We start from the raw sequence: 26,846 nt of genomic DNA, 5'->3' as shown, positions 1-26,846 counted from the left end.
GTATTATTACTTATAAATAGTACAGTCGCTCCCCTAACGCTTAAGAGGGCGTAGAGGAGGGTAAATTTTCAGATTCTGTCAAATTACCCCATTTCACGCACAAACGCAGCTCACGCACACTACCTCAATTTACTGGGACAGGTCAGTGACCCCTAATGTTTTTTTAAAGGTGCTGTCTCGAGTTTAGTGTTAACTACTGACCTCCTTTGAGGAATTAAAACTGTCAAACTTTCCTTTGTGAGAAGACAGAGAAAAAACACTTTTTATATATAGCTTTCCTTGTTTGTTCATGTCATGTCATAGGTATGTGACGTATTAGGTAATTATTTATTTTCGTTGTTGACTTTTGTATTAAGATAGGTACAAACGGCGACGCTCTTAACTGTCCATCGGTAGACCTTATGCCTTTTGTAATAAGGTTTACGAACTGTCAGTTAACAGTGTGGTGGTGTGCGATGGTAAGTATGCGGTTTGTAGACATAGACCAAATTAAAACTAGGAGTTTTATTATTAAAGATATAAGAAATCGTCTATTTTACCTACTCGAAGTGAACTACTTATATCTAAAATTATCCCTTCATTAGTTATATATAGGTCTTGTAACATATTTTTTACAAGTAAACACGCTTATTATATTTTACTTATAACTAATTTTTAAAGCTCTATTGATAATAAGGCTTTAAAAACATCTAATAGAATGCAGGTACTACGCTTATACTTTTGTAAGCCAGTAAGTGATGCTTACTTAAAACTTATCGGGAAATCAAAAAACTCATAATTACCTATATTAAAATATTTAAATTTACTATTCCATCTCATACGTTCAATAAGGCCCGGGACCGGGCCTTGTCACCTGCACTGACAGAGGGCCTTTTTAGCCCCACATAATATTAAAGAACTGTGTCCCGGATAGTATGGGTTCTGGGCCATGACCATGACGCGTCCCGAAGTAACTTATACAGGGCGTAATCGTTAAGTGTAGCCAGGCTATAATTTCGTAAATATAACAGATATCAGAAAACTTCAAATTGTTATCGAAAGTGCGTTACCCAATGAGTAAAATTACATTAAGGGGTCATCCATTAATTACGTCACACGTTTGGGGGGGGAAGGGGGTCAAGAAAATGTGACATGTTGTGACATGGGGAGGGGGAGTCACAAACACTGTGACGTCACTTTAACTTCATCACTATTCATCAGTAACCGAAAATTAATTTATATTTTTTTATTCGCAGTACATTTAAATAATGAGGTTTTGGAAGTATGTAGGTAATTTTCGTTCCTAATTGGTTTTGTGTTATAAAATTATATATATTTATTTTACCAAAAATATTTTTTTTTTAAATAATGCCGAGTTAGTACTGCCCATTTCGTTGAAAACAAAATTACCTAAAATGTGACGTCACACCAGGTGGGGAGGGAGTTGCAAAATGTGACCAAGTGTGACAAGGAGGGGGGGAGGGGTCAAAAAACATAGAAATTAATTTGACGTAATTAATGGATGATTCCTAATAACTTTTTTAAATAAAAGCAGAAATATCCCAAACATTAACGTCAAACCCTCCCATACATTTAGTACGACGACTCACCCCTCACTGTAATAAAATAATAAAACTACCGTTTATGAAATAATAAATCTATTATTTCATAAACGGTAGTTTTATTATTTTATTACAGTTTATCATCGCAAATAATGAATCTCAAGCAGTTTTATCTCTTACGACACCAACGTTCTTTGAAGGGTGAGTCGTCATAATCATAAATCATTTAATCATAAATCATTTATGTTGCTTAAAACATGGTACAATAGATGGTCAACAATTATAAGTGAAGCACACATTTCACCAGTAGCTGGCATGCAAAATTTATACCTACAATTATCGTATCGTCGTACTACATGTATGGGAGGGTTTGTGAGTTAATGTCTTAGAGTAGAGTTAATGTCTGGGATATTTCTGTTTTTATTTAAAAAAAGTTATTAATGTAATTTTACTCATTGGGTAACGCACTTTTGATATCAATTTGAAGTTTTCTGATATCTGTTATATTTACGGAATTATAGCCTGGCTACACTTAACGATTACACCCTGTATATCATTAGATAGTTCATAGCCTATATCTATCGAATATATCGTTCTTATGAGCGTATTTGGTGGGCATACCTTATAAGTTTCAGTACAGGAAAAAGTACATATGAGCTGTACTTTTAATTGTTAGTACAATCGGTATCAAATAGATAGTGACGGCCAAAGTGACCAAATATAGCTATAGGATCTAAATGTGAACGAATAGGGTTAGGTGAGGCATATAAGGCCCACCTTTATTTTAACTGAAATAGTTTTATAAATAATCAGGATATTATTACCAATTCAATTCAATATAGATTTCTCATTTGTTCATGTTTCTTCATATACCAAAATAGTTATAATAATATTCCGGCGCTTTTGAAAAATACACGTTTTATAAAAAAACCATACCATGTTGGTTCGGAGCCGGGCCTTGTTACTTGCACTGTCAGTGTCAGTGTCTGAGTCATAGTACAAGTTCAAGAATAACAGAGAATATTACCGGGCCTTATTACCTTTTATCATGAATTAATTTCATCTTTAATTTAAATGGTCTAGTAAAATAAGGCCTACATGAGTCATGGAAAAACAAATTGTATTTTATTTAGAAAGTACCTATATGTTGTTCATAATCTTCAGTAAGCTGACCTCTAAGAGTCTATCTATTATAATAATTAATGTAGATTGACAGTTTACTTGGCAAATTGTACTTTTACCTTTAGGTTTTATGTTGGAAATATCTCACCCAGTGGCGTGCAGTGGAGATAAGACTTAAATCGGGCTCTAGAAGAGTCATTCTTGAAGGAATGTAACGCAAACTATAAAAATCGGCAACTTTTTTTTGGTCATTTTGTATGGACTGCCTACCCTAGTGCCTACCTTTTTTTGTATGCACTGCACGCCACTGATCTCACCCAATTTGTAATTAATGATGTTTACTGATTGTTAATCTTAAATATACCTACTTAATATTATGAAGGGCACTTATATTATTTTAGCGGACCGAACGGATGTATATTATTGTGGACCACTTTTTTATTTAAATAATTAAATTGTAATTCATTTCAAAAAAGGTTATTACAATTAGGGATATAAGTAGATACCTCACCTATCTTATTACAAAGCATTACAAAAATGTCCAAAGGCCAAAGCCACGCTGATAAGCCATAAGACCTTAAAACCTATAAACGACCTCATAAACATAAACGTTCACTGAAAAAAACCAAAGGCATTTCTCATAATTTTATTTCGTTACTGAGTTATCGTTTTGCACCGAATATCAATGAAATAAAAGCACGTTGTTGTTTGATAGATACATTTATATAAACATCGTCACATGAAACCAATATAGGTACTCGTAAAACAGACCACTGCTGGTATTGGCTTTAAATATCGTTCTTTCAACTGATAATATAGCCACAAAAACTCGCTGAGACTGCAGGTCGAGTCTTGATTTCAATTTCTTGATGATATATCATTGAATTAACTTTCAGAGCTCGTGATAGCTCTTAGAATAGCAACAGAACTAGTTGAAACTAAGAATTTTATTGCTGAAATTATGTGAACAACATTGCTCCGTCTTCATAAATAAAATTTTAATAATTTATATTGCTTAGGCTAAAATGTGAAGAATTTTGTTGATAAATTGTTTATCTAATATATTGACATTATGTCATATATGTTTTTAAAATGACGTAACATGAATACCAGCACAATGAAAATTTATTCCAATAAGAAATAACAAATCTTCAAACTTTTTTCATTTTAAGTGAATTAGGAAGAAGCTAATTACACTGATTCGGTTGTATTCATATATTTTATTAAATAATTTGTTATATTTTTTAAGTATTATGACTTGTGAATAAAAAGATGTCGAAATTTTTATGACTCTAGATCTCCGTGTGACGTTATTTATTTACCCTATTTATTTTGAACACAGTTTTTCACTGGTATCATCATTCGTATACGGATATGAATTTCAAACTGTCAAACTGGGAGATCCTGGTACGCGTCCGCTTTGAACCAAGCCCAGCGGGCATCTGATTGAAAGGAGAATTTGACAGATATGGCGGATGTATGGAAATTTTACGAAAGTTTACGTTTACGATTGAATTTCTCTGTAGCCTTTAAGAGGAAAAATAGGAAAAGCCTGATTCGTTGTAGTCCAGTTATCTGGCTTTCGAAATCACTCGATTTTATAGCATGAGCATCGATTTTTTTATACAAATTTTACTAAACGCTGACACTCGTTCATCTCGTTTTAGGTACAACTTTGCATAAGTGTATTTATTATATTGTAAAATATTTCAGATTTTCAAGGGTGATTCGTTGTAAACACACTCTTTGGGATAATAATGACATTTATTATAATTTTTTTTATCAAGAGATGTGAACGTTAGCGACTAAACGGTGACTGCCTTTTTCGCTGATTTTGCTCGATGCAGTCTTAAGCGTTTTTAGTGTCCACGAAAAATCTGACAGACCGACCTACCGCTCAATCGATAGGTAGTGTTTTTATAGGAATTTAATTTTGATTTACCGTTAAAAAGTCACCAAGTCAATTTTATTATAAAACCGTACACTTTTCGACCGTTAGTCAGCTATGCGTGGATTAGTGTGTAGCTATGTACCGGGGCCCACTTTGCGGGCTTTTATGAATGGAGTTCAATAATGGGGCGACATCAAACGACTAAAATCGTTATTTCGCGAGGTATTGTAATGTCAGCCCTTTTAAAGGACTTGGGTTCTGAAATGAAACGTGATATTCACAATTTTTGGCAACTTGGAAATAGCATTTCTGAATCAATAACCACCTAATATTTTCAATCTCTTTTTGTTTAACAAACACCCAAAAATAATTTGTCTCTAATATTAGAAGTATTAGAACAAATTAAATTGTTTTCGGAAAATATTTTAATTTGTTTTTATTTTAGTTTATGATTTGTGTTTATCTTAGCACTGCCATAAAAATATTGCTTCACGGTTTACTTCGTAGATATGGACGGAGCTGCATTTGGCTGTAAGCTGAAGCATCCTGTGAAATTCAAATAATTGACCACCATCAAATATGAGCCACCCGTGATACAAGTTTTCATAGCGCATTATTACACTTTCTACCTTGTTGTTGTTGTAGGTCTTCTCTTGCTGCGTCCGTCCTCCAGTCTTACCCAGTCCCCTTTAAAGCAATATGTCTCACTCTTAGCCGCTTAGTCTGAAATGTCACATAGCTACTTATGTCTGTGGCCTTGGTCCCATAGAAAATTTTAGACTTTAGTTAATTTTGCTGGGCATTTTCCGGAAATCGACATCCACTGTGCCTATTTATTTTGCATGAAATGAGGTAGCCCTACTCTTATCACCCCAGCTCTTTCACGAAGCCTAGCAAGGTATCCAGGTTGCTAATTGCCTCCTTCGATGTGCCCGGATACCCTAGGTAGGTATTTAGTCTTAGCTTGCTCCATTGTATGAATAAAAGTGCCAAAATAAATATATCCATTTTATTTCAATATCCGTGCGTGGCACAGCGTACGAGCTCAGTGAAACTTGTGCAAGCGCAACACAGGTTTTTCAATAAAACATATTACGCTACTGAATATGCCTCCAAGGTTTAAAATACAACAGAGTTAATTAAAATGGAAAGTACGCCCCGGGGACAACGAGCGATGACGTGATGGCGCGTTGTTTATCCGGCCGAGCTCTCGCGGAATAAGTGCACGTTTACCCATTAGAAATTATAATGGTGTTAAAATGATTGCGGCATTAAATCCTAGTTGGGGTCGTGTCGTATTCACGTTTTTATATCACTTTTATTAGAGTGAGCGTTATCACCGCAATAGCCTCCGGAGTATAAGATTATTGAGGGCAAGGATGTTATTTCAATTGCTGGCCGAGCACGGGCAAATATAATGCTCAAGCGGATCTCAAAATCAAGATGAACCTAGGTCTCATGGTCCTGTTTATTCGCCAGTGTGAGACAGAGTAATATAGGCGTAAATAATATACCTAATAGGAGATAGTAATCTCCATACAAAACGGTGAGTAGGTACTAGGTTATAGAGAAACAGAGTTCCCACGAACTGGAAATCTTCAGATCACGAAATTATGAAGATTAAAGTATCCGTGGAATCTCAAATTCTCAATCAGTCATTCGGTGAGAACTGGACTCCGACTGACCACTATAAGCATAGTCTTCGATTACGCATAATAATTACAAATCTCAACTTCGAACTTACACTTGTTCTCTTTAGTCGAGAATCTGCTGAAGAAGCGATTAAAACAATACGTAGGTACTCGTAGAACCATTATCCCCGTTGACTGACAATATAAGGGTAGGTATATTAATTAACGTTACACCACTACTAGGCGCCTGAGTGAAACGCAAAGGGAGCTGATAACGTTTGACTATTACATGCTTGGCTAAAAGGGCTTATCCCGTTATAAGTCGCAAAGCTAAATACGCTATTTTGGGTTAGAACAAGAGTATAAGGTAAGCAATAGAAGCTTACGGGTCACATATAGGGAGGGACCTTTGGTCGCTTCTGTGGTATATGAAGTTCAATTGAAGCGTTGCCCTTTAGTACAGAGAAATCTACCTTGCATTATAAGAAACAAATCATGCAGACATGTTCAATTTTGGGTAAGATTAATATTGAATGTTTGATGTTAGAAATGATAAAAACCGAGCATTTGTCTACCGTCTTCAAAAAGTATGAGGTAATGTGTGTATTTTTATAGAAATAACTTTTGTGTTAAGCAGAGCTTTGAGTGAAATGGAACTGACAGCAAAACATGTACTTATTTTTATACCTTCATATATTATAAATATTTTTGCTAAAAATAAAACAGTTTCTGAATAAAATCGTAATGTTACAAAACACGAGTTCCATAAATACATAATTACATAACCGGGCACCAAATTTGATTTTGAATTTACCTAAAATGCAAATTTAGGAGTGGGTGAACACGAAATGGAATATTAAATAAGACTTCAGACGCATGATACGGCATCTACGCTCTCAATTAAATTATGTTATTGAATAAGTGTGCTGTGACATGTGAAGTCATTCTTAGATTTGCAGGCTACCGCGAATATGAAAATTGTAAGATTTGGAAGATCCTTCTTGCGGTATTTGAGCGGCAGAGATGGAGAAAGCTGATTTTTACTAGAATTTAATTGCAAAGCTCTTTTGGCAACCGAACTTGTATATTCCAATTACCTAACCTAACCTGTAATTAAAAAAGAAACCATTTTCTATTAATTTGGCCTGTTTAAGCTTTGGAAATACCTATAGTTTACGGTCTGCCTAATAACCTACCAAGTTTACCTGTTTTGATTATGTACATGACTTGAGATTCAGATTATCATATATTATAATCAGTTTACCGGGTCCCGTGCTTATGCCGTGATTGTTTTCTTATCACGGGTACATCTGGAACTAAAGATATTGTAATATTGACTTTCTATATTTTTTGATAAGAAAAGTCTTTTTTGAAATTGGGTAGATAGTCGTGGCGATGGCACAAGCGGGTGATTCCCATATGTTTCCTTGGTCATCGTGCACGAACTGTGTATAAGTACTGTTTTACTGGATCAATCGTGAATGAATTTTGTCGTGGCTTCCGACCTCCGTGGCGACCTGACATAGACCGATTGACTGACTGGCTGACTGACATACATATTTGGAACTTTGGAACTCGGACTTTAAATTCAAAATTAGACATGACATCCACAAGACAAAACCTGACCAGTTCACGACAGATAGCCGACGAAGACGGACGACACAGACCCAACATTGGTCCTTCAACCTCAACAACCAGACTATGGAAAGAAGAGGGTCCTTCAACCTCAAAAACCAGACTATGGAAACAAGAAGTAAAAAGAAGACGCTCGCGGCTATCTGTCGTGAACTCAATTTCCTAAGTCGTCCCGTAAAATACGAAAACACATGACGTCGTAAACGGCCTTTGTTACAAACTCCGTGTAAGCATCGTGGCACCAATGACACTGACAGAAAAGACAAAAGAAATCGGACAAATATAAAATATATTTGGGAATTATTTCCAAATGACCGTCTATCCTACAAATATACGCCAGAAATTATGATCGCAGGACAATGCGAATTTCGGCCGACTGAATCATGAAGACTGCGAACGCGGCCACTCACATCGCCCGTAGAGGAGCCGAGCCGTGCGATGGAGCCCGCGGCGCGGCGGCGCGCCACGCCGTACCACCATGCAAGAAGCTCGCGCTAGCGACGAAGCGACCTACGACGACGACCCGCCGTGTTCACAGTAAACAAGAAGAAATGTGAACTCTGCCAGAGGTCACGCCACACGACTGCTGCCACACGACGCTGCACGCCGAGTCGAAACCCGCCGAAACGAAGCCTACGATGCCCGATCCGAAACCCTATCAGCCGCCGCTGTCGTCACTCACGTCATCCTCAAAATCGCTAGAGTGATGGTCAGTGGGCCGCTGGGATCGGAGACCATATTGACGATGCTTGACGAAGGAGCGAATGCCAGCCTTCCGGACGAGTACATCGCGCCCTGCCTTGGAGTCTCCTGCCCTGCGAGTCCTGCGACGGACCTAGGACTCACGGGAGCCTGCAGCCTGCAGGACGCAGACTGCGGCCAAGGGGCGGCAGCGAGTCAACATCAACGTCCACGACATGAAGGCTGAAGACTCCTATATTTTTGTGTTAAATATTTAGCTTGTCCTATGTATAAACATAACTCATACTTAGGTAGGCTATTTAGGTAGGCTAGGGCGTAACTACAATTTAATAAAGTTTTTCTGACGACTTAGGGACGACTGACGACATTGACGAATAACTGTTACTTCTTTTAGATAGTGACAATATGATAGACCTTAGTAGGAGCTTAGGGAGTTCTTCCCAGGGCATAACTGCAGTGACTCTACATGTCCCTGAGACACGTAGTGCATAGAAAAATCCTGACATTTGCCTAATGACGTTGCAGTCCTGCACTAATGCACTTGTGACGAACTCAATGACGCAATAAAACGGTCATTTTGACCGAGGGATTTGGTGTCAAACCGTACATCGATGTTCCTCGGTTGAAAAAACGACTAAAGAGCCATAGCCTTTTTGGAGAATACGTCAAAATTAGTAGATGACAGGTGGGAGACAGGCCTCCTTTGGAAAGATGACATAACTAACCTACCTGACATCTACAATTTGACGCTCAAACGTCCTGACGGCATTAAAAAGAAAATGTCTAAACTGCCAGAGTTCGCGAGGCGTTACTCGGATAAGGTTAAAGTAAACCTCCAAAAAGGCTATATTTTAAAATTAAATGACAGACGTATACATACAGCTGTCAGTACAGGAAAGACATGATTTCCACCACACTTTGCGGCTTCTAATCCTAGCAAACCTGACAAGCTGCGATTAGTTCTTGACTGCGCCGCTAGGGTGTCGAGGAAATCATTCAACCTCCTTAGCGGGCCTGACTTCCCGACTGACGTCATGGGTGCTAGTCTCCCCCGCGTTTTGAGGGAGTATATCCAATTTGACAGACCTACGACGTTCCTGACCGACTGTACTGACAGACCTACGACGCTCCGGACCGACTGACCGACTCGCCTGATTACTGGGTACTCTAAGCTGACGTTGTCATGGGTGCTAGTCTCCCCCGCGTTTGAGGGAGTATATCCAAATTTGACAGATCGACGACGACAACGACGACGACGTACGGTCTATACTGACAGACCTAGGACGTTCCGGACCGACTGACCGACTCGCCTGACTATAAATATTTACCCGACTGACTGAGCGGTTATCGCCGTTTGTCGCGCATCGCGTCACCAAGTGCCGAAGTCACCGAGACGGACTTCCGTGACTGGAGGTGGGTGCCGACGGACCCTGACCATGCCGACAACGCGACGCGCGACGCAAGCACCAACAACCGCTCAAGACGTCTAAACAGACCTGTCGACTTCTACTACTGACTTGCAGTTACCGGTGACCATACTTTAAGACCGACGACGCAGGTTTGAACTGACTGCCCCGACTTAAGCGACGACCTGACCAGACTTGACGCACTGACTTGAGTCATGACTTGACCAGACTTTGACTCTACGTACCGACTTGACGCTGCCTGACACGGACCAGGTCAGCACGGCCTGACACGGCTCAACGTGCTGACCCGGCCTGACATGGCTTGGCGTCTGACCCGGCCTGACATGGCCTGGCGTCTGACACGGCCTGACACGGCCTGACGTGGTCTGACCCAGGCTGTCACGGCCTGACGTGGTCTGACCCGGCTCGACATGGCTTGACACGACCTGACCTGACTCGACATGGCCCGACTTGACTAAGCCACGGTGGTCGGAAGCCCCTCGGCCTTTGAGTATTGGCAGACATCCAATACTGGAGGTGGGGATGTCGTGGCTTCCGACCTCCGTGGCGACCTGACATAGACCGATTGACTGACTGGCTGACTGACATACATATTTGGAACTTTGGAACTCGGACTTTAAATTCAAAATTAGACATGACATCCACAAGACAAAACCTGACCAGTTCACGACAGATAGCCGACGAAGACGGACGACACAGACCCAACAAATTTGTTTACTATAGAGACTGACGTTTTGACACTGGTTTCACCGGTTGTGGTCACTGATTATTAAAGTCTCCGTAAAATGTAAACAGAGATTCAGGTAAACCGTCTTTTAATTACCCGTCGATAATCTATTAAATTAGTCACGGAACGTAATGTGTTAAGGAAGATTAATGTGACCCGTCGAAAGAGACGATGGCAGTTAGAGGATCCGAAAGAATGCCGAAAAAGAGCAACTTTCTTACAACTTAAGTAAGCAATTAAACATTTCGAATCACCCATATCACTTTATAATAATCATAGTCAACAGTCCGGCACATTTTAACACTCACAATATTCACGAACAGGATCTGACATTAGATTCCTTGGCGACAATTTCTCAATCTCCAAGTCAACGATAAATTGAAACCATCTCCCTATTGTAAAGTTTGTCTCTGGGGTAAATTAGTGTTAATGCTCACAAAGGCGTTGATAAATTTAATTTGGAGAGCGCAAATATCATCGTTGTCTCACAACGACGATCCTGGTCCTTAGTGCGACTTATCGGTATTACAGTCCACTAGACTCCACGTCAAGCACATCTCGAATGCGATTACTAGATGTCCGCACCCGCCTCGTATTTATTTTATTATCCCAATGAAAAGCTAATGGCTCCGCTGTTAAAAGTGAATGAATCACGGTGGCTTTTCTTATAGGTTTTTGTTATCATATTTAAGTTATTACCGTGCAATAGAATTTTATTAACGGTTTGATGATACATTAAGCGGTGGCAGCGGTTATTAAATGCTAGGTAACAAATTATGAAAATACACTGTGATAATAATTTCCAAAAATTATGCATAAAATTTTGGTATATATAAGTAATTATTTTTATTGAAGTAGCGATATGGCTACAATAATGCTACAGTAAAAACAATATATTTGTTGTAAATCCTACTCAAACGTCCTTCCTTCCCGGGTAGTCCTACTTCAACTGACCTTCCGTCCGTTCGAAAAATGTATCGTACCTACGAGGAAATAGCGAACCGAATGGTCGCCGTGTGAACGTAGCCTTACCCTTTCCTCTCTTCGGCATAATGACTAAACTTTAGTAGTATGTTACTTATTTATGGTGTTTTACCTTAGTGGAATACATGTATTTATTCTTAATTACTATTAAAGCTGCATTGTAGGTCACCATTTTATGTAGCAATTAATTAAACTGTCGGCTGTACTGCTCAAACTGGCCAACATTTGTTCAGCTACTTTTAAAAATAACTTGTTCAGATTTTTAATACACTTTAAAGTTTATTCTAAGACGCAATGAATTGCGATTTTTGTTACTTATAAAGGTTGATAAACAACTTCAATTACGATGATGATAGCATACATTGACGATAATAATTAATTTGTGTGAAAAATAGGAGGTCAAGGACGTCATAATTATTAAAAGTTGTTAAAATAAAGTTTATCTACACACATATCATAAACTGTCTATGATGCCTTCAAAATTCGTAAATAATGGCCCACATTACGATAAACTATTTTGTTACAGCAAATTTCTTATCTGTGAAAATGTGGTAATAGCTTCATTACTATATCAAAATCGATTTGGTAATGCATTTCAAATTTCGAACATCTCTGAAAAAAAAGCAATTTGATTGGACCCCTATTTTCATATCAGTTGAGATGACGTTTTATTCGAAATCAAATGACAATTGCATACAATATTGACAAATCTCGCATGTAAGTTGGTATCGGACGATATGGTAATCGACCCAGACTCTAGTTTGTCTTTGAATTAAAAAAAACTACGGATGCGTGACCTGCGTGAAAAAAGTTTTCATTTGCCGCCATTTGACGTACAGTTTATCTTTTAATTAGTTAATAAGTAAAAAATAATTTGTTTTGTTGTTTTTAAAGAAACTATAACAAATGTTTCGTGTAAAATGTGCGATAAAGATATTTGGGAGACGCCATCGCATATCCGCGAGTTCCGCCAGAGAGCAAAGTCGGCTGTAGTATGAAGTTAGTGAATATATCATAGAAAGTTTATAATATGTGTGTAGATAAAGCAGTGTATGTAACTGTACATAATTAGGCATTAAAACACTCGTGTGATACTATTATGAAACTCATTTCATTCGTTTCATAAACCCACACTCGTATTTTAATGCCTTTCATTATGTAGCAGTCACATAAACTACTATTTATTGTTTGAGGAGTACAATAATACATGTATTATGTTTTAATTATTAGCTCGTTTAATTATTACAGGGCCTGAATGTCTTGCCTCCGAGTAACTAAGTAAGTAGGTAACCCACACAGTTAAATCATGACAGCGTCAAAAGCTGCCGTTTACATCTGAGCGGGATTAGGCAGAATCCCTATCAATTTGCACACACGATCTTCTTAGCTCACAATAAAACCCTTTTATATGGAGATAATCCAGTTTGTAGCTCACTAATTCACAGAGACGTGGCGTACGACCCGTATCTCGGTTTTGACGTAAATATTTCACATTAAACCTGAATTTCCCAACCCAATTATAATTTTATGCACACTGTAGCTCGCGATATTAAATATATGGAATATTTTGGGAATATTGTGTTTATTTTAATGAGGGTTTCCGCGATCGAGATTTTCGCTAGATGGCAGCACCGTGACGAGAGGTCTATTTGACAGCTGCTGTCAAAATCCACCAATAAAGAAACATGGTTAAACATGATTGGTGGATTATGACAGCTAGACCTCTCGCCACGGTGCTGTCATCTAGTGAAAAACTCGATCGCGGAAACCCTCATTAAGAGGAACTAGGCTAGATGCGGTGAAGCAGTGTTGATCAAGTTGCCTGCTGACATATCATCGATGAAACATGCTAATTGTTGAGGTCAACCAGACAGAATAGGTATTCTGTCTGATTTCTGTGATTGTCAAGACAAAAACAATTGTTATTGTCAGCAGGTGTATGTCATAGTCACTGCGTGAAACAATTACTTACTAATGCACCTAAATACTAACATTTCTATGAGTAATGGATATACTTATTCATTCGATCCACACACAACTCTGATATGTGAATACTGCTTATCCGCAAGGATTAACGTTTAAATTTTTTATTATATACCTATCCGGAAGGCATTGCAAACTCAAACCCTAACTTTACTTTCTTTTTTCTATTTCCCCCTTTTTACACGCAATTTTAGGATAAGTATATTTATTTTTTGAAGGTAGGTATTGTTCTAGACCGTAGAATCAAAAGCTCGTCGGACAAGTCTAAGCTTAAGATGCAAAAAAATGATGGGAATTTCTTGCTTAAATAAATCTAATCTTAATTGCATAAGGGCCACTTGCACCATCCCACTAACCCGAGGTTAAGCGGTTAAACCGTTAACTTAGTGTCAAATTGTACTGGTAATCATGGTAACTCCAGGTTTAACCGGTTAACCCCGGGTTAGTGGGATAGTGCAAGTGGCCCTAAGTATAACAAACTGCCACTACTTATGTATGTACTCTTAATAGTCGGAGGTAATTTTCAGGTTAATGATAATAATTATGTGTTTATTAATTACCGTTTTTTTAAATAATAATTTTATCCCTACATTTGTGTTGCTTAGAAAGCGACAAAATGCATGATTCAGGAGGGCGTATATCATTATAAAATCACCAAAGTAATATCTATTTGTAAATATTGCCCCCACATTACGACTCCTTCCAATTAGAGGTAACAAAATGTAATTTAACGCTAATGGCGTATGACGCGTATGTATACGAGTAATATACCTATATATTCGTTTGCAATCATGTTTTAAAAGGTCGCATTAAATGGTCTTGATGTAAATGCGTAATTGGTGTTAGCTTAACGCAACGGAGCGACACATCGGGTGGAATTACATCTGCTAATTTGAGACTCGAATTAATATTGATTTTGATCAGTTCTATTAAGTGACTTGATGTATGTCGGTATGCTACATTTGCCTTATACCTACTTCAGCATGTGTTAATTCCCTGCTGGTTAATGATATGTGTTTGTATTTAAATAATAATTTGGTCCCTATCCGTCATTTTGACACTTGTCGCATTACGACTCCTTCCAATTAGAGGTATGACAAAATGTAATTTAACGCGATTGGCGTAAGACGCGTATGTACAGTCAACTGTAAAATTATGGGTGCACAAATCATCTCAAAAATATTTCCCATAGCTGTTATGTCAGCGAATTAAAGAACTATGGGACATATATTAAAGTGTGGACATGAAAAAATCTGGTCGGTTTGAATGCAGTCTGTCGGCGTTCATTTGTTTTAAAAACAAAAAAAATTATGTCAAACCTTACTGTCAATACTCGATTCTATCAATCTGTTTCGGTATTTTTGTAATATATGATGTAATTAAAAGAATGCCGTCCAAAGAACTTGCAATACGAAAAAAAATCGTGAACATGTTTCAAGAAAATCTAGGCATTTCACAAAACGACATTGCTAAGTGTCTGAAAATCAATAAATCGACGGTACAATCGGTACTTTCTAAGTTCAAAAAGGACTTGACTGTGGAACGGAAGCAAGGAAGCGGTAGAAAAAGTGGACCTGTGGACAAAAAAAAGGCAAAGAAGGTAGTCGAGTGTTTTACGAGAAATCCGGGCATATCTATCCGAGATGTTGCAAAACGTTGAAAGTGTCCAAATCGTATGTGCAGAAAATTAAACGTTACGAAGGTTTAAAGACTTATAAAGCTGTAGTCAGACCTAATAGGTCAGAAAAACAAGAAAATTCTGTCAAATCACGCTGTAGAAAATTGTACGACCAGTTTCTGACAAAATATGATTGCCTAGTCATGGATGACGAAACATACGTCAAGGCTGATTTTAATCAGTTACCTGGGAAACAGTTTTATGTGGCAAAAAATAAGGCAACTATTCCTGATGAATATAAAAAAATTAAATTATCAAAATTCCCAAAACGTCACATGATTTGGCAAGCGATATGCTCCTGCGGTAAGAGGAGCAAAGCTTTCGTGGGTTCTGGGACAATCAATGGAGAAGTTTACAAGAAGGAGTGTCTGCAAAAGAGATTGCTGCCTTTCATCCAACAACATACGGGTTCTGTACTGTTTTGGCCGGATTTGGCGACATGCCATTACAGTGCGGTTGTCATGGAGTGGTACAGAAATAATAACGTAACCGTAGTACCAAAACAAGCAAATCCCCCCAATTGCCCAGAACTGAGGCCCATTGAGAAATATTGGGCCATAGTGAAAAAAAATCTAAAAAAGTATAAAACGGATTGTAAAGACGTTAAAACTTTTAAGGCGAAGTGGCAAAAAGCTAGTAAAGAAGTTTCTGATTATGTTGTTCAGCGAATGATGACGAAGGTGAAGTCTAAAGTACGTAATGTCATACACACGCATAAACTTGAGTAACTTTTGTATTGCATTTTTATAGCCTCTGACATGTATTATTAGTAAAAAAAAAGTTAAAACATTAAATTTCGTTTTATTGAGGAAATTACAAAAAAATATGTACGACCAAATTTTTTCATGTCCACACTTTACTTAGAATAAGTTGGCTGCACCCATATTTTTACAGTTGACTGCATATACGGGCAATATATGCCTCTATTCCTCTATATTCGTTTGCAGGTTACAGACATTAAATTTATATAAATCATCTCAAAAATATTTCCCATAGCTGTTATGTCAGCGAATTAAAGAACTATGGGACATATATTTGAATAAGTTGACTGCACCCATATTTTTACAGTTGACTGCATATACGGGCAATATATGCCTCTATTCCTCTATATTCGTTTGCAGGTTACAGACATTAAATTTATATAAATCATCTCAAAAATATTTCCCATAGCTGTTATGTCAGCGAATTAAAGAACTATGGGACATATATTTGAATAAGTTGACTGCACCCATATTTTTACAGTTGACTGCATATACGGGCAATATATGCCTCTATTCCTCTATATTCGTTTGCAGGTTACAGACATTAAATTTATATAAATCATCTCAAAAATATTTCCCATAGCTCTTATGTCAGCGAATTAAAGAACTATGGGACATATATTTGAATAAGTTGGCTGCACCCATATTTTTACAGCCTCTATTCCTATATATCCGTTTGCAGGTTACAGACATTAAATTTATTTCATGTCATTAACACGATAAAATTGCATTATTTTCACTTTTATCTGACGTTTCAGCTTATATCGGGTAGTCTATACTAGTAGCAGAGATATATATAACTCCGTATAAGATAAATAAAGTCTAAGAAAAAAACGTGCCTCGGACGGCCAAGGAAAAGTCGTTCTCGAATAGATGGCGCCATTACCTTTTTACTATACTCGGCTAGATGGCGTTAACGACACCGTTTGGTATTTAACAATTTTAACACATATCAGTGAAAGAACATGGGTCAGTAGGGAACAATATAAATTAAGAATCATTTATCCGTAAACATATTTTGATTATTTTATACATTTTCAATTTTATTTTAAGTTTTAATCGTGTGTCGATAGATGGCAGTAAATGTACCGTGACTACAAAATTGACAATGACAGGACCCCTCTATACTATCTATTCTTTTTGCTAGTAGTATTGCTTACTAATACTCGTATATCCATTGACATTTTACTGGGACGTCAGTTTTCCGTGACCATGTCAGTTAGTGCAACCCGGCTGACACGACCCGTTAATGACATGAAATATATGTACGAAACGCGAGAGTTTAGTGTTAGGTTACACAGTAAAAGTGTCTAAATTCTAAAAATGCGACGTCTATCACTAGTTTTACCTTGTGTGGTGGCTTTTTTATACCACATTGGTGTCAAACTAAACATTTTTCATTTGTGTGTTAATATTAACTCAACAGATATGATTAGAAGAAAATAAACGCTATATGCACCTAAGTACAATGAGTACTATTAAGTACATTATTTTTGTACATCGTATAAGTACTAAATAACTATATCTACTAGCTAGAAACTAATTGACGCGCATTACTTAGTTACGGTGGTGTCTCAATTCTATTTGCTGCCCAAGATTATTGACCTAATTCAGCCATTAACATATTCAAATGTACTATCACATATACAAATGTTCATTCAGGCAGTACGATATTACTGCGAATATGTGTTCGAATTTATATAGGGTCAGAATACAACGTTGCGATCTAATACTGTTAGGAATATAATTTTGGGTGATAGGTACTATTTGGTCCTATAGTCTGTATCTTTAGGTATTTAAATAAAAGTGAACAAAATCTACCCTCAAATGGCTCCTTAAGCCAGTTGAGGGCAACTAAAAACATTACACGATCAAATAATGTTGGTTAAAGTCAGGTCGTTCAGTGACTGATCCAGTCAGTTTTGTAGGTAATTGGTCGGTTAACCAATAAATGTTATAACTACCCGAAAATTTACAAATTGTTTGTTTACTTTTATTTAAAAATCTAAAGATACAGACTATAAGTATATACTATCCAGTAGCGCGTTCCTGTGACGAAGTGCCTATTCTATTTGATATTACAAAATGATAAATAATATATTAGGTTAATAATTTTCAAAACGGTAATACTGATCGAAATATACACATACATAACTAGCGACCCGCTACGGGTTCGAATGGGTCAACAAATTATACAACTAAACCTACCTCAATAATCACTCTATTGATAGGTGAAAACCGCATTTAAATCCGTTCAGCAGTTTTTGAGTTAATCGCAAATAAACATACAAACAGACAGACGCGGCGGGGGCCGTTGTTTTATAAAGGTGTAGTGATATACTACATAAATACCGTAGGTAGTATCTATTCTGAATCTATTCTCAGACATTTTCCTAATAGGAATTTAGGAAGATTTGTGTAGATTAAATTATAATATTTAACTAGGTAAGAAGAGAGTATTGGTACACGTATTAGATTTAACGGTGTTCCCTATTTTTGGAAAAACATTTTAAAACGAGGTATAGAACAAAATAGTCCTAATTATCACCATGAATGAAAATATTTTTTTTGGGTTTACAATTTCCCAAATAACGATTCACCAATGGTAATTGTACAAAACACTTTTAATAAAGTAAGTTCAGTCACCTCAAAAAGAGACCCTTGACAAGAACACAATTCGCAAATGTTTTAATTTGTCTTATAAATGATTTGCATGTTAAATTATCACCGTATTTTTCAACGCACGTCGTTGTAAGATAATAAACCTGAACAATATAGACTTTTTGCGGCCTACGTTATATTACACTAAAATAATAATAAAGTCTTATCACGTCATGAAACAGTGAAAGCCATGAAAGCTTCAGTTTGCTACAAAAGCGTATGAATAAACGCCCGGAACTCCTTCGAATGTGTATGCCCTGAAAACTGCAATGCGTCTCAAATTCCGTCTCGAGTGACTTCGCATGCACCGGTATGGTTTACGGTCAAGAGGGCACGACACGTATCGCCGCGGTCCTAACGTATGCCATCAATTTTAGATGACCCGACCTGTATAGGACGTGGCTCACATCGCAATCAAGCGAGCTGTTCATTTGCTTGTGCGTTGTCTAATACAACATGCATTAGTTTGCTTGTAGCACGAGCTTGGCTAAATACGTATTAATAATAGCTGAATAACGATAGCTTGATGCAAGTACATTTGCGAATGTTGTTAGCTACGGGACCATAATGTTATGATTGAATTTTCTTACTATAATAAACTGCTTTTATATGTTTTATATTTTATTCTGCATACATAATAAGTAGTATGTATTTCGGAGGAATCATCTGGGAGCTTTAGTATACAAAGCGTTAAAATAAGTAGGTATTCAGCAGCATAAAAAATATTTCATAAAATATAAGGTTTATTTTGCTTGTATCTATTTATCGGGAAAAGAAAAGTAGTTTAATATTTAAGCCTTATTCATATTTAAAGCAGAGGCTGGTAAACTGATTTATTAATATCGATTAACGTACTGGAAATTCATTACTCTTTTTAGCTCTCTCGCTACAATTTTATAAATATTTTTATTGATACACTAGAAGGATAAAAATTATTAATCCCAATTTTTGTTCACATATCAAGTTAATTGGTTTTCTTTCAATATGACTGCAAGGCCGGGCGTACATTGGAGACGAATTTAGGTCGTATATTTATTATATAAGGCAAAGGTCGTACGAATATCGTGCGGCAACTGAATACGTTATTGAGTTATAATTCAATGACATGTAAGTTAGTGTAATAAGGTAATAACACTAACTCGCAGAAATAAGCGCGAAATCAATAATCGCAATTTTACTACTTTTCAACTAGAAGGCAGCGACTATGTTGTCTCTATCGTGGAACTTGACGAGGTACAGTCGCCATCAGATATATCGGAGCGGCCAAGATGTTCACAATACCTGAACACGCACTCTAACGCCCTGGCAATAGAGGCGTGTTCAGATATTTGTGAGCGTCTTGACCGCTCTGATATATCTGATGGCGACTGTACAGTAAGTGTCCCACTTTAACTCTCGTCGTCATACTAGCCGTATAGAAAAGTGGACACTTTTGTTAGGGTTCGACTAGTTACTCTCAAAAAGACTTAATCTCAGAAAGAGAAATCAAATCAACCAGATAGATAAAAAATCTTTCATTTGTACGCTATTTACGATACTTTCTGCAATCTTCAAAATAGTAAACGGACATGTAAATCTAATCCTATTCAGGTTAACCCTGTAATGGCGGCCCAAAGAGAAAATGTTCGATACGCAAATCTCGGCACCAGTGTGCGCGCTGGACTCTGATTCTGTTTTATTAATTTGATATGGTTTTCATCTGATTTAGATACGACCTTTTGTCGTGTGTGTCACTATCTGGTATCCGGCCTATCCGGACATATTTTTACCCGCCCGAATACCTACCAATTAATTATCAAGCATATCACGCGCACCAATAAGATCGAGCGAAATGTATTATGAGACGACTTGATTGTACCATCGACCACACTTAACTGTCCATCGGTGGACCTTATGCTTTTTGTAATAAGGTCCACAGATGGACAGTTGAGACTCTCACCTGTCAGCAACACTCTCAACTTGAGTGTTGCTGTTTGAATTACGGCATTGATGGTTCACGGTCAAGGCCGGTCAAGGCCGGATCATATAACACTTTAAACTCTCGCGTTTTGTACACATAATTAATTACACAAACGGGTCTACCGTGATTTAATCCGTCCGTCCGACATCCGTTGACATTTGTTGGGACGTCAGTCTTTCCGTGACCACAGCTGGTGCAACTCAGCTGAAACGTCGGAATTAAAGGTAAAAACAATGAAATTAACCCTTAATCAAACGGAACACTTTTTATGAGATTTTTGAAAACTAAGAATGGTTTTTAGGTAATTTGGGTGCGTAGATTACGAAACAATATGTAAAAAGAATTTTAGTGGGGGGGAAAGGGGGGTTTTGCGGTGGGAAATAATTTCCCGTTATCCGTAACGGAATAGCAAAATTTTAATGAAGTGGGAAATAGTTTCCCATTGTCCGATACGGTTACGAACTTTTTACTAGTTAGTAGCTCCCCTCCGGCTTTGCTTGGAATTCAAGTATGATCCTTTGACGTTATCTTTAAAAATCAAAGAAACAAATAAAAGAAAAAAGAAAACAAAAACAGGCACAGATTTTTTTGTGTAACAGGCAAACGGGCATGTATTTTTATTTATGGAAAGCAATTAAAATTTAGGTGGAGAACAAACACTGGGAAATAATTTCCCACTTGATAAAACCTACCATTTTTTTTGTAAATCGTACGTTCCGGAACAAACAATGGGAAATAATTACCCACTTACTAAAACCTTAAAATCTTGGCCTAATCATATCGTTATCACAATTCTTTTCAAGCAAAACACAGGGAAAATAAGTCTAGTTTATGATAGTATTCAGTGTATGCACTTATAAGATTTTTTTTCGCACTTAACCTCAAAACACTAAAAAAATTGTCGTTATTGCATAAAAAATCACAACAACTGACATTGACTTTGACGTATGGTCACAAATGGCGACCATTAGAAAAGTGTTGCCATTTTTCAAATTCAAAATGTTACTAAGATTTTAAATTTGTATGGTTGGTATCGCTGAGTGCTGCCTTTAAAAAGATAAAAAATAGTTCGTAAATTAGAATGAAGTGGGAAATAATTTCCCGATATTTGATTAAGGGTTAAGTATATCGCGGTAGACCCGTTTGTGTAATTAAATATATAAGGCCGGATCAAAATTAGATGAATACCATATCAAAGTTCTAGGACAGAACTGGCCTCTTAGTGATGCAAGTGTTGTTGGCTAAATCCGCTCAAATATGGATACGGAGATTCTGGCTTCCGACGATGTAGTCTATTGCACTCTTGAATATCGACGCGCCAACTCGAGAATAAGTCGCAAATAAGATCCTATAGCCATTTTCTGATTCCTACTTCTTGAAATAAAATATCTAGTGTGGGTTGTTTATGTATTTATTTTGCACAGTTAACACAATAAAGATAAACATTACCTATATCACAAACATCTTATCTGTATATAATCTCTTATCAAGGTAAAATAATTATTTTGTTGTTTACTAATTTTATGGTATAAATGTACGTTTCCAATTGTGGTTATTTTGAAAACATATTTAAATACATGCACGAAACCTACAGTAGGTAGATGTTAACAAATGACGAAATTGTAAGTGGTTGAATCCGTTTATCGCAGCAATAAGCCCAAGTATAAACTAACTGTAACTTCCGAAAACTTGATTCGTCCTAACTCCCGAGTTGCGACTTATACCGAGTTAAGCCAGTTTCTCCCAAACACCATATTAAACACTTCATTGTGACTGAATTTCGCTATGAGATACCCGATTATTTCTGAATACGACGACGTTAATTGTTACCTATTAATAATTGCTTCCAGAATTGTTGAATATATTAAATAAAAATGCTAAATTCTGTAAAAGCGAGAAAGGAACAAAATGGTAAAAACAAATATAAACTACTACTGTTTAATGTGAAAAATGTAGGCACTTATTGCAATAAAACAGACTGAAGCTCGCTTTCCTCGTGAAACTTCGCTTGAAGTATACTAATTATGAGGTCTATTTACTCGCGATTGTTATTTTTTGTATTAATTATGCTTTTTGCTTTGTTAATTATCCTCGAGAACATTAGCCGAGGAACGCGCTTGACCTCAAAATTGTTAGAGATATTGTTTGTTTATTCTCAAGAGAGTGTGTTGGGGGAACAATAAGAACTTTTTGTAAACAAACGGTAGCAGGTAATGAATATACTGGAACAAAGCACCGAATGCGGCCCCTCATTAGCCATTCACTCGTTGTGCCTGCCTTAAAAATCATTTATAAAAGTCTTGATGAATGTTGGCCCTCTTCATTTCATCTGTCTACTTTTTAAAACGGCAAAATTGTTCAACACGTTTTTGTATTATATTTACGTGAATGAATCGACGTTTTTAAATTAAAACATCAATTTAAATTGTTAGTCACACGGTGGCTTATCGTTGGAAAGCAACAATAAAAGCCTTAACGATCAGATTACTTATTGGAAAACCATTGTCGTTGAAGGCTTTCAGACATTTTGAAATAATATGCAATGTCGTATTGAAAATTTATCTCATTGATTTACTTTGTTTGTCTGTTACTGGTGAGTTGGCGACATTGGTAATAAATACTGTTTAATAGCAATTATAAAATTAAATTTAAGTATACCTACTATCTACTGGCGATCAGGACCTAAATAAATTTTATGGACAGCATTTTTGTGAGAATATTTTAATTACTTGAAACAAGCCTAAATACAAAGATTTAAGGAAATGTATTTCTAAAAAACGGTAAAAACAGCTTTCTTAAATTTGAAGTAAACGCCATTCTACGAACTTTTATTTTACTCGGGAAGATTATTGACATTGTTTTATTTATATATTTTTTTTGTCTAGGTATGTGCTCTTGTTCGTTATCCCACCAACTTAGCGGCAGCTTACCTTCACAATGCTTCATTATACAATATTAATTTAACCAGTTTATGTGTTATTTATAAGATAGAACTTGGTCATAAAATAAGTAAACGATCCATATGTGAATGTGTGCTATTAATGTTATAGGTTTTAATCATATTTATATTTAATAGTGCTTAAATCTAACTATTGTTGAACAACAGATAATAATTCATATAGACTGCTTTTGACACCTTGTATACTAGTTGCCATATCATCCCGAAAACAGACATCTTAACCGCCGAGAATACACGAGGAGTGGGGCCCTATTTACATTCTGCGCATCTAGAATTCTGACAGTAATTTCAGACTGAACTTAATAAATCAACATCCACAATTTGTGAGAACTAAGCATAACAGCATAAGTTAGTCGGCGATAAGTAAGCGTCTGGGGCGATTAAGGGAGGAGTTGTGATGCGACCTCGCGAGACCAAACTTGAACCGCACCATGCTTAGTGATTTGCGATTCTTGCTCTTTGTAGCTATTCACCTACACTTTATGACGATTAAGGAGTACTTCTCTATTCATAAATTTAATTTTATAACTGATCCCACTAACCAACATCGTAGAGAAGAATACAATAATGTAGATTTGATTCTGTTATGTAATCGAATTTATGTGTTCGAAAATTTAATTATGTATTTTTTACAGTGACTAGATGCGTGGAAGTAACGATCTAAGTATACCTATTATTTTTGTACCTATTTGATTAACAATTTTTCGCTTTATACTTTTTGCTGGCGTACTAACTAATGCTAAAATAGTTTACCTTTGACGTTATACCTCAAAACGAGAATTTCTTTAATTAGCCTATAAAAATGTTTAAATACCGAACAAACGCACACAACAATACGCATGTAACAATGGAATTTAATTTCTTGTCATTGTCATTAACTTTCGAGAACCGCCGCTGTAAAAACTCCTAATAAGCCTTGTTTTTACTCAAAGTGCGGAATTAATTCAAATTAAGGTATCATTTAAACAAGAAATATGCTTAAATGGACCTGAACAGAATTCGTTAAAAATAATTCCAACTCCATTTTAACTTCTTTATTAAGTTACAGAATTTGTAGAATACAAATCTATTGTGTATACTTTGAGATTCAACTTGCAATAGATGTTCGAACTTTTAAGATAAATTGCTGGATTGCAGTAGATTGCTTCTCAGATTTTGTTACTGCCTTATTTTGAGGCAGTAAGGTTTAAAATAACTAGTTAACTTTCGAGTTCGAAACTTTGAAAGTAGATCAGTTGGATGTCGTGTTTATCACATGATGCAATTCTATCAATGTTATTTCTATGGGGCATTTTTAGTAGCTCAATAAAAAATACAAAAAAACTAATACTGGATACAGTGTGTTTTCTGTAACAGGAGCAATAAATTAAACTGTACCTAGGCTGTACTCCTCAATCTGACCAACATTTGTTCAGCAAGTTTTGAAAATAACTCATGATTTAATTTTTATTACACTTTAAAGTTTATACTAAGACGCAATGTATTGCAAATTTTGTTATGTTAAAAGCGTGACAAGTAACGTCAAACACACTGATGTCAGCGTACATTGAAGGCAATATTTATTTTGTATGAAAAAGAGGAAGTCTAAAGGATTCGTAATAATTTTTAAAAGTTGCTTAACAAATGTTGGTCAGTTTGAGGAGGACAGCATTTAGTTTAATTTATTGCTCCTGTTACAGGAAGCATTCTGTATATTACCTACTAAAAATAAAACCAATTATCTGCTTTAATTAAATCAATATAGTTTTGTATAGAAACCGTATCCGACTCACTCCCTCGAATTAGATTGTAAATTGATTGATTGTTGTATTTCCTAACAGGAAACGTTTCGTAGGTATCATTTGATTTCTTTATATCTTAACTGGAGTAGGTATGCAGAAGCTCAAACTCCTGGTCATAAAACGGGAGGGTAGCGGATACCAGCAAAAGGTCGCGTGTATAACCATCCTTATGCAAATGTAACGATAACACGCCTTTAGGGTCAATAAACTGTTACCTACTCACTTTTATGACACGATAAGTCGCATTTACCGTCTTATGTCTTCCCCATATGGCTTTTTAGGTCACGCAGTAATTTTCTGTGTTAATGCTTTTCTTGTTTGTTTCAGATTGTTAGTACATCGTAACAAAGAAATCGTCGCTGAGGTATGTGCGAGTGATTAGTTAATTGTCCATATGTTGTTTTTTATGACGTGGTTAAAGGACGACTCACGTTAGACCGGGCTGTGCCCGGGCCGGAGCTTCCGGGGCTTACTTTTTTGGTAATCACGTGATGATTTCCATAGAAAACGATGCGCCGGAAGCTCCGGCCCGGTCTAAAGTGGGTCATCTTTAATGGTTTGTTAATTTATTTATTTATTTATTTATTTAATCTTTATTGCACAAAAGAAAAATCTTATAGTACAAAAGGCGGACTTAATGCCATAAGGCATTCTCTACCAGTCAAGTCCGTTAATAACATTGAACTTGTCACAAATGTTAGGAATGGACATTGAGCATGTTTTTAGACATGCACAAAAGCTGGTGTCTTAAATAGTAATCCCTTGCAGGAAAAATATTACAAAGATTCGGTTGTATTCGTTACCTACAAGAACACCGGCCCTTTCCGAGCTAAGAACAGAAATGACCCCTTGTTTCTTTCTTACTGGGATCTTTAACCTTTATCATTAGGAGAGCGAAGGAGCCCGCAGGCACGTGATCTTAATTCTACGAACACGCTTATATATTAATTGATGTGTTCGCCACTAACGGTCAATTAATGAGAGTTTTACCGTTATTATAAATAAAAAAAATCGTAGATACAATTTTATGCCTATTACGTATGTAGATACATGTAGATACGTAGTAGGCATCTATTAGAATAATTCGAAGAACGGTCTACATTATTAGTTGTAAGAATCGTGTAAGTTTCATACCAAATATTAAAAGGAAATTATGCTTAACTACATAAGATTAAAATATTCCTCAATGCGGGTACATCAAAGAATGATAAATAATAGGGTTTTTCCATAATCACCACCTGCAATTGTTGAAGTACAACAATATAAACTTTAATGTATAAACGTCGGCACAATAATACAATATGGGCGCTATCTCAATGTAACTGACAGAGATTAGTATTGATAAGACCATTATCAAGGCATGAATATTAACTATAGAATGTAATATTTCCTGATTTCCGGTC

At 36.5% G+C, this 26,846-nt stretch overlaps 1 long non-coding RNA gene across 1 annotated transcript in view; it reads left to right on the top strand.

Moving 5' to 3' along the window:
* Positions 1 to 26,846, top strand: part of LOC134664810 (uncharacterized) — a 244,672-nt gene that overhangs the window by 92,268 nt on the left and 125,558 nt on the right. The window contains exon 2 of the long non-coding RNA XR_010098290.1: positions 25,771 to 25,807. This is a non-coding gene — a long non-coding RNA (uncharacterized LOC134664810). The remainder of the gene's footprint in view (positions 1 to 25,770; positions 25,808 to 26,846) is intronic.

This window comes from Cydia fagiglandana, chromosome 5, assembly GCF_963556715.1.
Source record: "Cydia fagiglandana chromosome 5, ilCydFagi1.1, whole genome shotgun sequence".
NCBI classification, from domain to species: domain Eukaryota; kingdom Metazoa; phylum Arthropoda; class Insecta; order Lepidoptera; family Tortricidae; genus Cydia; species Cydia fagiglandana.
Note: the sequence above shows the minus strand (reverse complement) of the source record. Positions and strands in the feature narration are given on the sequence as shown.